This window comes from Neophocaena asiaeorientalis, unplaced genomic scaffold (genome assembly GCF_003031525.2).
Source record: "Neophocaena asiaeorientalis asiaeorientalis breed wild unplaced genomic scaffold, Neophocaena_asiaeorientalis_V1.1 scaffold102, whole genome shotgun sequence".
Taxonomy (NCBI): domain Eukaryota; kingdom Metazoa; phylum Chordata; class Mammalia; order Artiodactyla; family Phocoenidae; genus Neophocaena; species Neophocaena asiaeorientalis.
The window spans coordinates 3,229,319-3,245,341 of NW_020175078.1; the positions used below are offsets into that span (position 1 = coordinate 3,229,319).

The 16,023-nt window shown below is 47.0% G+C and overlaps 1 protein-coding gene across 1 annotated transcript in view; it reads right to left on the minus strand.

The window, feature by feature from the left end:
- THSD7B (thrombospondin type 1 domain containing 7B) overlaps nucleotides 1–16,023 on the minus strand; it is a 1,119,563-nt gene that overhangs the window by 1,080,320 nt on the left and 23,220 nt on the right. The window contains exon 4 of the mRNA XM_024764108.1: nucleotides 6,048–6,134. The gene's annotated coding sequence lies outside the window, so the exon portion shown is untranslated. The remainder of the gene's footprint in view (nucleotides 1–6,047; nucleotides 6,135–16,023) is intronic.

Sequence of the window (16,023 nt, forward strand, 5' to 3'; positions counted from 1 at the left end):
TTTTAGGAATTACATCAAGACAAGACAGTGAGGCCACTCTTTCCTGTGAGGGAACATTTACCAGCTATCCTTTAATATATCTCCTCTCTCTTCTCTTTGACTACGTTTGGGATAAATTCTCTTCCTTAAACCAATCATTAGCAAGAAGACATGGACTCCTAAATTTGGCTGAGAAATAATCTGGATTTACCCCCTGAATCAGCGGGGGAAGGTCAGATAAAAGACAAGATTGGGCTTCCCTGGTGGTGCAGTGGTTGAGAGTCTGCCTGCCGATGCAGAGGACACGGGTTCGTGCCCCGGTCCGGGAAGATCCCACATGCCGCGGAGCGGCTGGGCCCGTGAGCCATGGCCACTGAGCCTGTGCGTCCGGAGCCTGTGCGCAACGGGAGAGGCCACAACAGTGAGAGGCCAGCGTATCACAAAAAAACAAAAAACAAAAAAAGACAAGATTGGCTGCTGGGTAGTAGGATCACACCAGCTTGCATCACTGGCTGAGTCTTAGGGTCCAAAGCCTAGGCAGGTGGCTCTCCAACTCTTCTCACTGTCACATGACTGCTGCAGAAGACGGCTGTTGACCCTTTCTACCTCCTTCCCCGCATTTGGGTTTTCGTGTCCTTCTAGATGAGACAGCTGTGCCTCTGCTCCTCCAGGCATGTGGAGTGAAGTTATCACCATGGTTCTGGAACTAACTGAACAGGGCAAGAGGACAGTGGTGGAGGCTTCTCGCTTCCCGACCACCACCTGCAGTAACCCCCGTGCTGGCACTGTCTTTGCAAAACCAGGATGAATTGGATCAGTTCCATGGACTGCCTGACTCCCCCGCACTGAGTCACACAGCAGGCAGGAAGCTGGATTGGCTGGCTGGCTGGCAGATGGTGGCCAGGGGTGGTTGGCAGATGGTAGAAGGTTACCCAGGTGCCAAGAGGAGCAATAAGCCAGGGTCCAAGCAGAACATAAGCCCTTTGTCTCACTAACCCAAGTGACAAACTCACTTTCAATCAGCTACGATTCCTCCCCTTGCCTAAGGTCCTCCTTGTTAACGACTGACCAGGAGGTGGCAGCTAAGTGTTGGACAACACAGATGGCCGCCTGCAGTTCTCCAGATGGAGGGAAGGGGAGGAACCCGGAGGAACTGGGACCCACACCTCACTCTCACTGAACAGTAAACTCATAACAAGCCAGCCTAAAACATGCCGGCAGGAAAAGATCATTAACCCATCTCCCTGCGTCTTGCAAGGTCTGAATCTAAGTCACGTTAGAAAGACAATATTCTCTTATAATGTTCATGAAAATACCACAAACTTGCCACAGACTCAAACAAACACGCCATTAGTGAGACAGCCTGTTTTGCAAGTTTGGCTCACTGGCTCCAAAACTTTCCTGAGGGATCCCCGGAGAAAATCGTCCATCAATTTTGCCCTGGGCTGGGCCCACGTTTTAAAAAGTATTGCCTTCCAAACAGTTTTTCCAGCAACAATTAATTTCCTCTCTCCTCTTAGACTATGAAAAGTCGTATTTCACTGGGCATGCAATAAAAACCAGAAATGGCTATCACAAAATTTCCATTAAGCATTTTTAAAATTTTTAATTGAATTAAAATTTAAAAGCACACATATCAGGCTTCCCTGGTGGCGGAGTGGTTGAGAGTCCGCCTGCCGATGCAGGGGACGTGGGTTTGTGCCCTGGTCCAGGAAGATCCCACATGCCGCGGAGCGGCTGGGCCCATGAGCCATGGCCGCAGAGCCTGCGTGTCCGGAGCCTGTGCTCCGCAACGGGAGAGGCCACAGCAGTGAGAGGCCCGTGTATTGCAAAAAAAAAAGAAAAAAAAAATCCTACAAATTACTTATCAGTTCTATTATGGATGGGCATTTTCCAGGTGTTGGCTATTTCCAATAGTACTGCTCTGAACATTCTGGTACCTGTCTTTTGTAGGAATATACATGAGCATTCCCGTATCTGGTACCCAATACCCTGGCAGAAGAATTGCTGGGCCCTAGGGTATGTGTGTATTCAGCATTCAGCTTTGGTAGATAGATTCTGCTACACAGTAGACTCTGCCAAAGTGGTTCCATTAGACTTTAGAGATTCTTGAAATATGGAAGATAGCTTGTGGATGCCACAACTGCTTTCATGGGTCCCTTCAAGGCCTAAGGACACCAGTTAAGAATGTCTACTTACAAGAAATGTGTTGTCTTCTGTCTTCAGTGAAAACAGGTAACTCTATCCCTCATAAGATTCTTCCTTACTTCAGTTACTTTGACGCTGTCATGAATTCCTCTCTCAGCCCTGTTACCCCTGGACTGTGAAAACTTCCCTCACAGGTAATGCCCAGCTGAAGACTGTGTGCTCACCTGAGGCCCCTTTGTGTGATGGGGACCCTGAGGCTCAGAGCCTAGTGATCATAGTGGGTGTTGGTGTGACCCACAACCACATCCTCTATAACACACGACCTCTGTCTTCAGTGTCAGGTAGAAAGGGAGGCAGAGCGGGGTCAGAAAGACACACGATTTGGGGTAGACAGACCCAGGTCTGGGTACGAATCTGGCCACTCTCTGGTGTAAACCTGGGACGTGTAACTAACAAGGACAGTTGTCCAGTCCCATCCATGAGCCCGTGACTAACGCCGCTTTTCTAAACCCAGCACCTTCCTTCCTCGTGGTTGAAAGGGGCGATTAGAACGAAATCTACATTCCTGATCATGCCCATCAGGCCCCACCTGAACGTAGATTCTCCTGAGCTTGTCTCCCCTACCCTCTCCTTTGCTCCCCGGTTGCATGGGTCACCTTTCTTCCCCTGCACGCAGCAAGGATGGTGGCTTTTCAGAGCCTGTGCCCCTGCTGGTCTTAAACGTCATCACCCTTGGAGTGCCGTTCACTGCCCAACTCTCACAAAGCAGCCCCTTCCCCGCTTTTCTCTATCCCATTAGCCGATTGAATGTTCTTTAAGCAGATAGCATTATGTGACATCTGCTTACGTGTTTATTGCCCTTAATAACTAGAACAAAAGATCCATAAGGACAGTAATGATGTTTCTTATCCATTAGTCTATTCCCCAGCACCTAGCATAGTCCCTGGTACAGAGTAGGTGCTCAATAAATGTTTGAGGAATGAATGATAGAGGTCCAAGTCAAAGAGTGTGCTGACCCAGATTCACCAATCACTGACTGCCTTTGGGAAAAAAAATGAAAGCCCAGGTCCCACTCATCATAGTTTGATACCCTTCCCCTCCTGAGCCCAGGATCAGCAATTGTGATGATTGGTGATCATCCACTGACCCCTGAACTCAGCACTAAGACGCCCACTCGTCTGAGGACCCAGCATCTCTCTTACCTCATTTCAACAAATCCATGTCGTGAATTTTCTGTTCCACACAACTTGTGCTGATGCTTCACGGTGAAACACCAAGACACCAAGAAGATTGTTTAATTTGTCAAAACTGAAAACTGTTGGCTGTAGTAAATGCAAACCTGGAGGCTGAAGGCTCTGCAAGGCCCAGATGCTGTCCCTTCCAGCTCTGTGGACTCTGGGGGCTAAGACATGATCAAGGGGGAAGCCACCCAGCCAGACCAACAGTGCATGATCACAGGACACTGGGGCTGCCCAGCCTGGCCAGGGCAAGAAGCCCCGGTCTGTTCCTGGTGCCAAGTGGCCTTGGGCCAGCAGCTTCAAATGACTCCAACAGCTTTACCGGGAAGAAGAAGGGGCTTCATTGGTTGGAAGCCCTCAGATTTAAAAAACAATAGGTATCAGTGGTTTTGTCTTTTCCCGGAAAGTGTGAGTTCCTTGGGTATCCACTACCATGTTTTTGCTTTGCTAACTGCAGTGCTGGTCAATGTTTGCAAGTGGTGCAGAAACAATGGAGATGTGGAGAAGCTGTAAGTGTTCATCCAACAGAAAACTTCAATACATAGGTTTCGTCTGACAGAAAATGAACCAAAATGATGCAATCGACTCTAACAGACCAGAGAATTTTAAAGATGGCTTGGCGCAGGCCCTAGACACTGACATAAAAATGGGCCTCGAATACCCTCTGATTATTCACAGCTTTGATCCTAAAGCACCTATTCCAACCCATCGGTGAACCGGAACCCAAATGGCCGGATCCCCCAGGCTTCTGGAAAGGTTATGCTTTCTCCCATCAGAGCATAACCTTGCCTTTCCTCTTGGAAAACCCACTGCCATGGGCTCTCATGTCAACGTTCATCCCAGTCCCAGGGGCAGAGCCAGACAGAGGAAGAATCATCCACGCCCAACCCCATCTGAACCAGCTGTTCAGAGCTCTGCAGAGTTCACTGCAGCTATGAGGTCAGGCTGCATCTAGTGATGACCAGGAACACCCTGCTGGGCCCCAGAAGTGCCAGGAGAGATCCTGGCTCAGGGTCCCTGTGTACCCTCTGGCCAGTGTGGACACCTAGGGTCTGTGTGACATGGCTAGTATCCACCCGTGGTTTCTACCTCAGACTCCCGGTGAGGAGATGGTGAAGCTGACCCTGGGGCAGGAGCACACAGGCATCAGGTTGACGCTCTGGGGGCTCATGGAGCCCACCCGGGTTTCGAAAGCCTTGGCTCTGCAGAGCTGCAGTGAGCCAATGCACACAGCTGGGCTCCGTTGGCAGATCAGGCCGGAAGAGAACACAAGGAATGTCGAAGCCACAAAAACAAGAAAAAGGAACCTAGGACGAGAGTCTGGAAGGAGCATGGAGGCCACAGCAATTAGCGTTGGCCCATTAGTGAGGCTTTTGGGGTCCCGTGCTGCCGCTCTAAGTGGCAATGGCCTGACAATGGTTCTTTAGAGACCTCTGATACTTAAACTTTTGATTATATCCACTTTCCTAGGATCACAGTTTATACTCTTATTATGGTGTAGTGTTCATTCAGTGACCTAAAAGGGCTCTAGGTCAGAGAATGTAGAAAACAAATGGTATATAGCTAACAGATGAGGACTTATTTTTTTTAAATGTGAATTATTTGCCAACATTTTACACTGAGAAATCGCACATAAAAATCCATATTTACAACTCTCTTGAGAAAGGCGAAGTTCTGACAAAGGCGAGCCTGCAGTCCAGCCTGGCAACACCCGGCCAGTGCTCAGAGCAGTCACCCCTTTGCTGAGGCCACGGGCTCTAGGTTCATTGCTACCCACCTGGCCTGCTTCCTCCTTTAAGCTGCTGGCCTGACAGGGATTTGATTTTGAGACCCCTGAACTCAGCACTTAGTGCACCAAACCGTGGGTGCCTATGTGGTGGCGAAACATTAATTGTTGTAGTAGCTGATGTAATTGTTGAGGGTTTGTTGTTGAAGATTCTATGCAGTACAATGCCCATTTCAGGGAGACAACATATGCATAGATCTTCATTGCACGAGCTTTAAACCAACAGAAAGATCAGCACAGGTTGATTTTGTAAAACACTGCAAAAATTCAAAGTGACAATGATTGATGGGGTATAGGAACAGGGGCTCCATAAAGAAAGTGGGAGACCATAAATTGGAAGTTCATTGCTCACTGTCACACAGGGAATGAAAGACACAGCCTGCAGCCTACCGACGCTGATATGAGATGGACAGAGGCAGCCAGCCCCTCCTGGGTTTTTGTTGTCCGGGGATATCCATGAAGAGGAGAATCTCTGACTCTAAATTCTGACCTCATGTCAACTCAGAATGGCCCTCGGAGGGACAATTTTTGAGCACTTAGTATGTACTGGCATTGAATGAGGCACTTCACCTACACTGGTCCATAGAAGAGGCAAATAGTGTACACTTGGAGTGTGGGCTCGTAGTTGGCTGACTGGGTTCAAATATTGGCTCATGCCTTACAAGCTGTCTGAACTTGGACATCTAAGCTCTTTAAATTTTCCTTTTCCCAACCTATAAAAGGGAAAACTGATGGAATCTACTATATTTTGTTAGGAGGATTCAGGGTTTAGCAGAGTGGCTGGCTTATAGTAAATATACAGTAAGTAACTATTATTACTATTAAGTTTCTTTTTATCAAGTGAGGAAACTAAAAATCAAAAAGGGTAAGCAACTTGCTGCAGATGGTACTCACACCCAGCTTCATCTGCATAAGGATGTCTGTGGTTCTGGCACCTTCTCTCCACTGATATCTTAGGTCTTCTTGGACAAAGAGTGGAGATCCTAAATGAAAAAGAGAGAAAGAATAATGCCTTCAAAGTACAGCACTAAATCATTCCTGGCTTCTGGAACATTTTTTTTCCCCTTCAATCCCATTGTCCTACCCGTCAGTGAAGCCATTTTCCTTGCACAAGTTAAGCCCACTTCGCCGTGGAAAGACAATGTCATCCATCCCAGACACAAGCCATGCTTAATAGAGAATGGCAGGCCAGGGTCATCCGCAAAGCCGCGTGGAGCTCAGCCAGGCCTCCCACATGGAAGGCGAGCTCACTGTCGCTCAACCCCACACCTCCTGGACGTTCTCCAGGAACGAGTGACAGGTCCTGCCATGTGGGCAGCTGAAGGCATGGGGGCGGTGGGAATAGTACAGGAGATGGAAGAAACATCAGAGGCGAGCAAAAGCCAGACAGATGGCATGGCCTCACTGTAGGTGGCGAGGAAACCACAGCAGCAAGCTGGCTAAACGGGCATATGCATGGCTGAAAGGACCAGGAGAGGGCAAACAAAGTCAAGTCCCAAAGGCACCAGCTTGGCGAAGAACAACCGCAGCCAGGAAACTAAAGGAGACGTTCATGGACCAGTGACAAATCAAACTCCAGTGGTGTGAGCAGCTTGGGACTGATGGGGAAGGGGGATACGGGGCAGAAGTGGAATAATCAGAAACACGGAGCAGGCAGAAGTTTAGAGTAGGAGCCAGAAGCCAGCCTGGCTGGGTCTAAAACATCCCGAACAAGAGACCACTAACCCAGGGATGGCGGGCGGAGTTAGGAAGCCTAAATGCGCTAACACCAAGGGGTCTTCTGATGTCTCAACAAGGGTGAGGGACCAGATGGATTTCTGTTGGAAGCAGTCACCATCCCACTTCTCAGAGAAGCCACTGTTAATGGACATATGCACATATATACAAACATACACGTATATACATATACACACATACATATTCTCAGATATTCAAAACAGGATTAGACTACACGTATTGAACACATTATCCAGTATTTTTTCACTCAACTGGATCAGGGACATCTTTCAATGTCAGTGAATTGACTGCCACATGGTCATTTTAGTGGCCTTGCTGTATTCCATCATGTATAAGAACCACAACTGACTTAGCCACTCTCTACTGCAGGGCACGTATGGTGGGGTCGTATGCTTTTTCACTGTTATAAGCCATACTGTTATTATCATTGGTTTCCTTGGAATTAATTCCTGGATGTAGACTTGGTGAATCAAAGGGCAGAGGAATTTCTAAATCTTTTACTGTATAGGAAAAAAGGGGGGGAGGCGGAGGCTAAACCACTTTACATTCTCACCAGCAGTATGAAAAGGCAGTTTTCTACACACCCTTCCCAACACTATATATTATCATTACTTTGCCAATTTGCTAAGAAAAAAATGCCATGTCACTTTTCTATCTGCAGTCCTCTGCTTACTACAGAGACTGAACATTTTTATAAGTGTATCCATAGCCAAGTGCAAGGTTAATCCCCCTACAGGAAGATGTCACTGAAAGGGGTGGGTAAAACCGGTTGGCTGGCTGCTCTGACCTGGCCTCAGAGAGAGATTCCTTCTTCACACTCGCAGGTTCTATCATGGGTTCAAGGGGCTGCACCTCAGCTTCGCAAATGCAAAACCTGACTTCTATTCACCCAAGTGTGTTCTCACTCTGGGAACAGATGTTTGCTAAAAAAATTCACAGGAGATGGGTTGTTACACCAGGATGCTAATGTATCAACTTACAATAAAGAAGTATAATCTTTCCAACAATGGGAATATTCATGTCTGAGAAACTAGGATACTCCCTTCTGGAAAACAAACTAGGAATCCAGTTACTTGACGAATAAAAACATATCCCCAGAGACAGAGATGAGCAGCAAGACAGCATTTCTAGAGACCAGAATACATCTGCAGGCAGATTCAGAGTCTACCGCGCCAGCGAATTCTCTCTCTAGCTCCACGTGTCTTCAGGACAGTTACTCTCACCAAGCCCATCCAGAGGTCAACTCCCTTCCCAGACGTGGCCAGGAGAGGATCTGTGGCTGTGGACGACCCACACGATGATCCAGCTAACAACTTCAGGTCCAGTCACCTCCTGCTCTCACCTACAAAGTTAATCAGTCACACATGGGCACAAAACCAAGAGCCTCCACTGATGCCCTGCTCTAACCCTTTGGGCCAATCAACCAACAATCAGTGTCCTCTCTCTACCTTGGTCTGTCTCTTCTGTCTATCTAGGTCTTGGTCTTTGTCTCTGTCTCTCTGCCTCTGTCTGTCTGTCTCTCACAAACACACACAAACACACACACACACTCTCTCTCTCTCTCTCTCTCCCGGTTTTCTTGTTTTCTCATACCATGGTCCAAATGTTTTCTATTTTGCTTTAGCCGTCTTTTATTGCATGAATCCACGTTTTGTCTCCCCACCTTGTACCTGTCTGAGACCGCCTAATGGTTCTCAAATTAGGATGTATGTGCCCTGGAGGGTTCACCAAGGCTGGCCCAGTTATACTTGGAGCCAGAGGATAAACATGGCTCATCTATGAAAACTCATTTTTCTAAATGTTACATAATTTTAAACATTTTGAAAGTAGATATGTAGCAGAATACAAAATGAATGAGTTTTTCATAGCAAATATAATTTTTGGGGAAGAAAAAGAGACAAAGAAATTCCATGTTGCCTATAGTTCCTGATTAAACTCCTAACCAGTCCTCCACCTCCTGCACCCACACCCCACCATGGGAGGGCTATGCACCCCAGTCCTGTGCCTCTTAAGAACACTTTGGTGGGAAAGTTTAGGAAGCACTAGTAATCCCTTGGGGTAAAGGATAAGAGCAAAAATCAGACCTGGGGTCAGACAGACCTGGGGTCAGATAGACCTGGAGTCAGATAGACCTGGGGTCAGATAGCCCTGGGGTCAGATAGACCTGAGGTCAGATAGACCTGGGGTCAGATAGACCTGGGGTCAGAGAGACCTGGGGTTAGAGAGACCTGGGGTCAGAAAGACCTAGGGTCAGATAGGTCTGAGGTCAGATAGACCTGGGGTCAGACAGACCTGGGGTCAGAGAGACCTGGGGTCAGACAGACCTGGGGTCAGATAGACCTGAAGTCAGATAGACCTGGGGTCAGATAGACTTGGGGTCAGATAGACCTCGGCTCAGACAGACTTGGGGTCAGACAGACCTGAAGTCAGATAGACCTGGGGTCAGACAGACCTGGGGTCAGATAGACCTGGGGTCAGAGAGACCTGGGGTTAGAGAGACCTGGGGTCAGAGAGACCTGGGGTCAGATAGACCTGAGGTCAGATAGACCTGGGGTCAGACAGATCTGGGGTCAGAAAGACCTGGGGTCAGATAGACCTGAAGTCAGACAGACCTGGGGTCAGACAGACCTGGGGTCAGATAGACCTGGGGTCAGAGAGACCTAGGGTCAGATAGACCTGAGGTCAGAAAGACCTGGGGTCAGATAGACCTGAAGTCAGACAGACCTGGGGTCAGATAGACCTGGGGTCAGACCTGGCTTAGAAAACAGCACCCCCTTTACTAGTTGGGTGCCTTCGAGTGAGTTATTTACTACCTCTAAGCTTCAATTTCCTCATTTGTTGAATGGGATAATAACAAAATAATTGATGGAATGTTTGATCGTAGTGAGAGTCTATAAAGTTTGCAAAGCTGATTTTTAAAAATTGATTTGTAACCCATCGCAGCTTAGCTCTTGGGCTTCCATTTCTGCTGACTATGGAAAATATTTCACCCTTCAGCATAAGATAACTTGGTCTTTTCTAATTCAAGACTTACTTTGGGGGTAAAGATTGACTTAAATTCAAGGTTCACCCCTCAACCTTCTGGGAGGCAACTGGGTACAAGGGGATTCTTCCTGGTATTAAGATGGAGTGGTGTCCATCTAGTCAGCCCTCACCTCCTTCCGCTGGAGTTCACCTCTCTGCTGGTCCACATGTTGGGTGGGTTCACGTCAGCCACAGCCGCAGCCTGGGCCAGCAGGAGGGAGACAGGCCTCCTTGTTCCATACCTGGGTTGATCTAATATTGGCGGCCTCTGCTACTGTGCCTTGTTCTAGGTGGCGTGCTGCTTTCCTTAGCAGCACTCAGCTGTCTCCCAGCCTTTCAGTGTGTAGACCCTCAGTGAGGTAGCCAGGGCTCCCTGTAGCTGCGTCCAGGGGCACAGGACCTCCAGGGCATGCACGTTGGTGTCTCAGTCACGCATCTCCCAGGGCAGCACACTGGCACTCATTCCTGGACTGACGTTCACACTTTCTCCACTCAAGGGGCTGGTGTCTTTGTGAAGCCTAGTAGATATTCTTCCAAGGGTGGGAGAATACAATCAACTCCAAGAACAACCTGGAACTCCAGGCAGGATGCAGGACCTTTGAGATCAGCTCTGAGCCCCAAGCTATTCAAATAGCAGTTGCACGGCAAATAAAAGTCATCAGGTATTACCAGTACAAGAAAAATATGATAAACAAAATTAAATAGAAGTCTTGTGATCGAAAGTGAAATAGCTACTGCCAAAAAAGACAGACAGAGAACACTTCTAAACTTGAAACATATACAAATCATGCCTTGAATTTGACTCTTATCTCTAGATATCATGAGAATTGACTAATGTTGCACTTCTGGAGAATATAAGTGATATATAAATGCTAAACAATTTACATTTGCCTAACCACTTAGGATGCGTACCGAAATACTGTGCAATACTGATCTTCTAGAAGATTAATCCCCCCTAAAAGCAAACGACTTCCACAGTGGCTTGATAAATGACAAGGAAATAGCAGTTTTATGACTCTCATACTGATGTTCTGTGCTACGATGGAACAAATATTAAAAGAGAAAAATCTATCTTTATCTCCAGGATAAGATTATAGTGCCTGGGTAGCTGTTCCTGGCTTTCTGAAGAAAGCCATACCAACCGAACAGCTTTCCCTGAAGGCACTGGCACAGGAAGAAATGGGTTTGCTATTTCGGTGAACATTTCATGAACACTTAGATGCTAGTGCTGTGCTACATGTTGGGAATACAAAGGTAAATAAAGTGATTCCTGCCCTGAGGTCGCTTGCCCTCACTTGATATTTTGCCTTTGTCCTTTCTTTATCCTGCCGTCCCCGGGACTCTCCCAGTCTCCCCGAACTCAACAACCTGGCAGTCATCCGGCACCCCTCCTTATCCCTCAAATGCCAAATCCAATTAGTCACCAAGACCCAGGGTCCCTCCCACTTGGTTGAGAGTGGCCTCTGAGGCCATAACTCCCCGACACTTCCAGGCAGCCTTGGCACTGGAGAAGGCCCTGAGGCACAGAAGCAAGGAGGGCCTGAAGCTGTCCTCTATAGCCATGGCTGAAATCCCAAGTAGACCCAGGGATGTGACAAGGGGCACCGAAGTATCTGCTCTACCAGTTGTGCTACTCAAGGAGGACCACCGAGCAAAGAGATGACGAAAGGAACATTCAGTGGGGAGACAGTGAGGATAAGGAGGGATGGAGGAAAAAAGAGAAAGAAAGATGGTAGGAACATGGACAGGAAGGAGACAGAAAAGGGAAAGAGTCCAGAAGCCAAGTGAGAGGGAACAGTTAGGACCCCAGGAAAAGCTCAGTCCCTCTGCTGATGAACGAAGAGCAGAGAGCAGATTTTCAGACAAATGGGATAATGCCACTTAATGAAATAGGGTTAGGAGCTCTTAGAGGCCTCCGGTATTAATTCAAGCAGAGTAATGGAGGTGGCAGTCAGGAGGGTATTAGGAAACACAGTTGAAAAAATTGGGGAAGGAAAAAAAAGACACTGGGTTTCACCCCCAAATATGGTCATATTCTGAACAGAAGAATCTGAGAACCTTCAGTTTGAAATGTGCAACTTCAAGGAAGAATAAGCAAAGGCAATGACCTGGCTCATATGTCCCACAACGACTGGCAACCTCTACTGCTAGCAAAAGTGTCTTCCTGCAATGGTCTGAGATTCCTAACGAAATGTGACTGGGGGGGTGAGAGTGGGGGAGGGAGCTGGCACCTGGAAGTTCGCTCTCCTCCAAAACCACCTTTCTTATCAGCTCACGGATGCCTGTAGTTCCAGTTTTGTTGGTGGAAGGGAAGAAATGAGTGACCAGGTGTTGAATGCCGATCCCATGCTAGCTCTATGCCAGGGGATTTACATACATTAACTCGTTTACTCCTCATGGCACCCTCTGAGGTAAAGATGTCTAATCCCCATTTCACAGATGAGAAAATTAAAGCTGGGAGTGGTTAAGAAACACTTCCTATATCACACAGCTAATAAGAGGCAGAGCCACAACTCAAGCTCTGTCTTTCTGTACCAATGTCCCCAGTCCTTCCCCTGCACCACGCTGTGACCATCGGGCTTAACACTTTACCTCCTGGGAACAATGCAATACCCCTAAAAAGAACCACACACTTTTAGACGTCACTAGCTTTGCTCGTTCATTCAATACCTGTCTATTTAGCACTTCGTTGGATTCATTCATTCACCAGGTATTTACAGAGTCCGACTAATGTGCCAGGCACTATGCTTTGGGGATAGCACAGTGAATGACCAGCTGTGATCCCTGTGCCCTGGTGGGGGAAAGGGACACAAGACAATTAAATTAAAGAATTACAAATTGCAAATTTGGAATGTAATATGAAGGAAATAAATAGGAGGCTGGGTCAAAGGGAAATAGGAAAAGGGTGGCCCACATTGGAAGTGACATTCAAGACAAGCTCTGTCGAATGAGAGGCTCAGGCATGGAGCTGGGAGAAAGGGATTCCAAGCAGCAGAAATAACCCATGAAAAGATCTGGAGCATGAAACAAGCTTAAAGAAAGCTCAACTGACTGGACAATGGTGAGTACAGGAAGTAGGATGTGCAAGGTGCTTGAGAAACAGGTGGGGGCCCCATCCTGCAGGGCTTTGTGTGCTCTTTGGGGACTCTGGGTTTTGTGCTGTGTGCAAAGGAAGCCGTGAAGGATTATGATCGGAGAAGGAATGTGATCCAATTATGTTTCTAAAAGATTTCTCCGGCTGCACATGGAAAACAGACTCTCAGAGGTCAACGGTAGAGACAGGGAGAACTGTTAAGGAGGCTGCTGGAGTATTCTAGAAAAGAGACCAAGATGGTCTGGATTAGAGTGGTGGCAATAGAGGTGGAGGGAAGTAGTTGGCTCTGAGATCCTTTGGAGGCTGAACCAAAAGGACTTGCTCACAGATCAGGTAGGGAAAGTGAAGACAGAGGTGACTACTGGGTTTCTGCCGGAGAAATTAGATGCATGATGGAGTTGTTACTGAGGTCATAGCTCACAAAGGTCACAGAGCTAAGTAAGGGGGACTTAAATGTAGGCAGTGGGGACTTCCCTGGCGGTCCAGTGGTTCAGACTCCACGCTCCCAATGCAGGGGGCACAGGCTCAACCCCTGGTTGGGGAGCTAAGATCCTGCATGCTCCATGGCCCAGCAGTCCAATCAATCAATGTAGGCAGTGTGATTCCCCAGGCACACTCCTAACCACACAGGCATCTGCCTCTAGCTGGCGACAGAGACGGGTAGCTCATTCCCTTATTACTCTCCTTGGCCCTTTCCTGCCTAACTTACTGCTCTCCCTCATCCCCACAGACATCCTTGCTCAGGACCCGGGATGGCTCTTCTCCCTGCAGTGACCTTGTCCAACATGGTGATGATGCTCAGAGAGGCAACTCTCACGGCGTTGAGATTTCACATCCCCTCCACCCCCTCACAGCTACAAGGTTAACATTATCAGGACCCTAAACCTTGTTCCAAATCCCCATAGGTGCCCTAACTCCAAAACCTGGGCTGGGAATATTTAATGTTCATTTTAAACCAGACACTGATCAGATCAAACTCAGGTACTTTGGACGTAGGTTGACATGGCAGAGGAGCAAAGGGAGTAATCACTGCTGATAAAACGGAGAAAATGGAAGAAAAAGCTCTTTTAGCTTAAATTGTTTCCTATAAAACAGTTTTGAAGGTAAAAGGTACTATCTTCTTGTCAGTGTCAACATTTCTCTCGCTGGGTAAGTGAAATTATGTTTCTGTCAGTGACGAAATCTCTCCAAAAGGGAGGTGACATTTTTTTGGGTTCTGGCAAGGAAAGACTGGGTCTAATGAAACTGGTAACTACACGGACGCATAAAAGAACATTTGCATAGGAGGCAAGCAAACATCACCCCATTTCTACTGTCTGCAATGAGTGTATGCCCAGAAGTCTTAAACCTTGCCTACGCTAATATGGCTTAATTGACTTGATGAGTATTTTTCACTGAATTTATGCCTGGTGTTTGCGTGAGAGATAGAGACAAAGACTGTATGCTACTGCTTTCTCTCTATAACCTATTATCCAAACTCATCGCTTGACTGTCAGCGGCCAATATTCAGATGCCTTTGCTATCTGCCCCATAACCTCGAGCAGCGCCATCTTGCTGATCCAACCAGAGCCATAGTCTATCTATCACCTGTTCATCTGAGCTCAGTTGTATCACAGAATCAAAACCAGTATAAGAGATGCTAGATCCTGCATGAGAATTCAATATTCAAGGCTCCTGATCTGAGGAGGCACTGGTTTTCCAGCTGCACTTCCTCTCCCTCTGTGTGATGGATGGCATGCCATCTGAGCCCATGAGAGTTAATGCCCTCACCTCTAAGTAGGAATCCCTAAGACCTACAGCTACAAAAAGGAACCAGAGGAACTGCTTTGAAGGGTTAAAAGCAATTGTCTCCTGGAGGAGAGAACCAAGGCCCCTTTATTTCATAGTTGCTGAGCTGAAGCCTGCAGTTTGCTTGGCATCTAGCGTGAGCTTGTGCCCAGAAAACCAGAAATGACAAACAGAAGCAGAAGCACAGCTTGGGCACACATTAATATGTTTGGACTCAGAAGAGGTAGAATTCTCTAAGATATTAAGGGGCATTTTTGTCCCACCTTAGAGTACAGCTCTGACGCTCTTCTCAGATCTTTCAATGGTTGATTCTTCTCAAACTAACAGTTGATCTAAGTCATGGGTACATTTTGGAAAGTTGTAAATGTGGAGCTCGAACCAAGCTAAAGTTGCACATGTATGAGAAACAGAAAAGGCTGGAACAAGTGAAGGAGAATTCAGAGGGAAGAGTTTAACCATTTCCACGGATCCATCCAAAGAATATAAGCAAGTACCACTTTTATTCCCAGTCACCCAAACGAATATTGGGAATTGAAATTAAAAAGCATCTTTTCTAAATTATGCCATTATACAAAGCATCATCACATTTCCTCCCACTTCTGTCCTCTTCCTCTTTCCCCACCCTACCCTGCCTCTAAATAAATCAAATTTACAACTCAAGATGTGGCCGATGATAATACGCAACATTATTCTGTGAGCCATCAAGACAGAAAAAAAAATGCTGCCAATTAAACCCTGACACACACCTTGGTTTCAGAGATGTTGAAATGTGAAAAAAGGGTTCATCTTAAAATCTATGAACCACAGCATACACACAGGCGCACACGCGCGCACACGCACACACACACATCATACGCGGCCGTGAATTCCTCTAAGCAAGGGTAGAAAAACTGTCATCAAGAACCAATTTTCCAAACAGGCTAGATTTGTGCCGCCCCTTAAAAGGAGGATGTGGGGAATCTGAACTTTATTTTATGGTATACATTTGCTGCCTGAAGACAACTCGGAACAGCATTGACAGCTAATGGACCACATTTCATATCTGAGAGATGTCTTATTTTTAAAACTGAAAGCAGAGAAAGTCATTAGGTTTGCTTTCACTCTTGCCACAGAATGGCAGGGCAATTTTCATCATACCTACTCCTTTTTTTTTTCTTCATTTTCCATTTTCCTCTTCTCTCTTACGTTCGCCTTTATTCTTGCTCTCTCTTTTTTTTTTTTTTACTTGA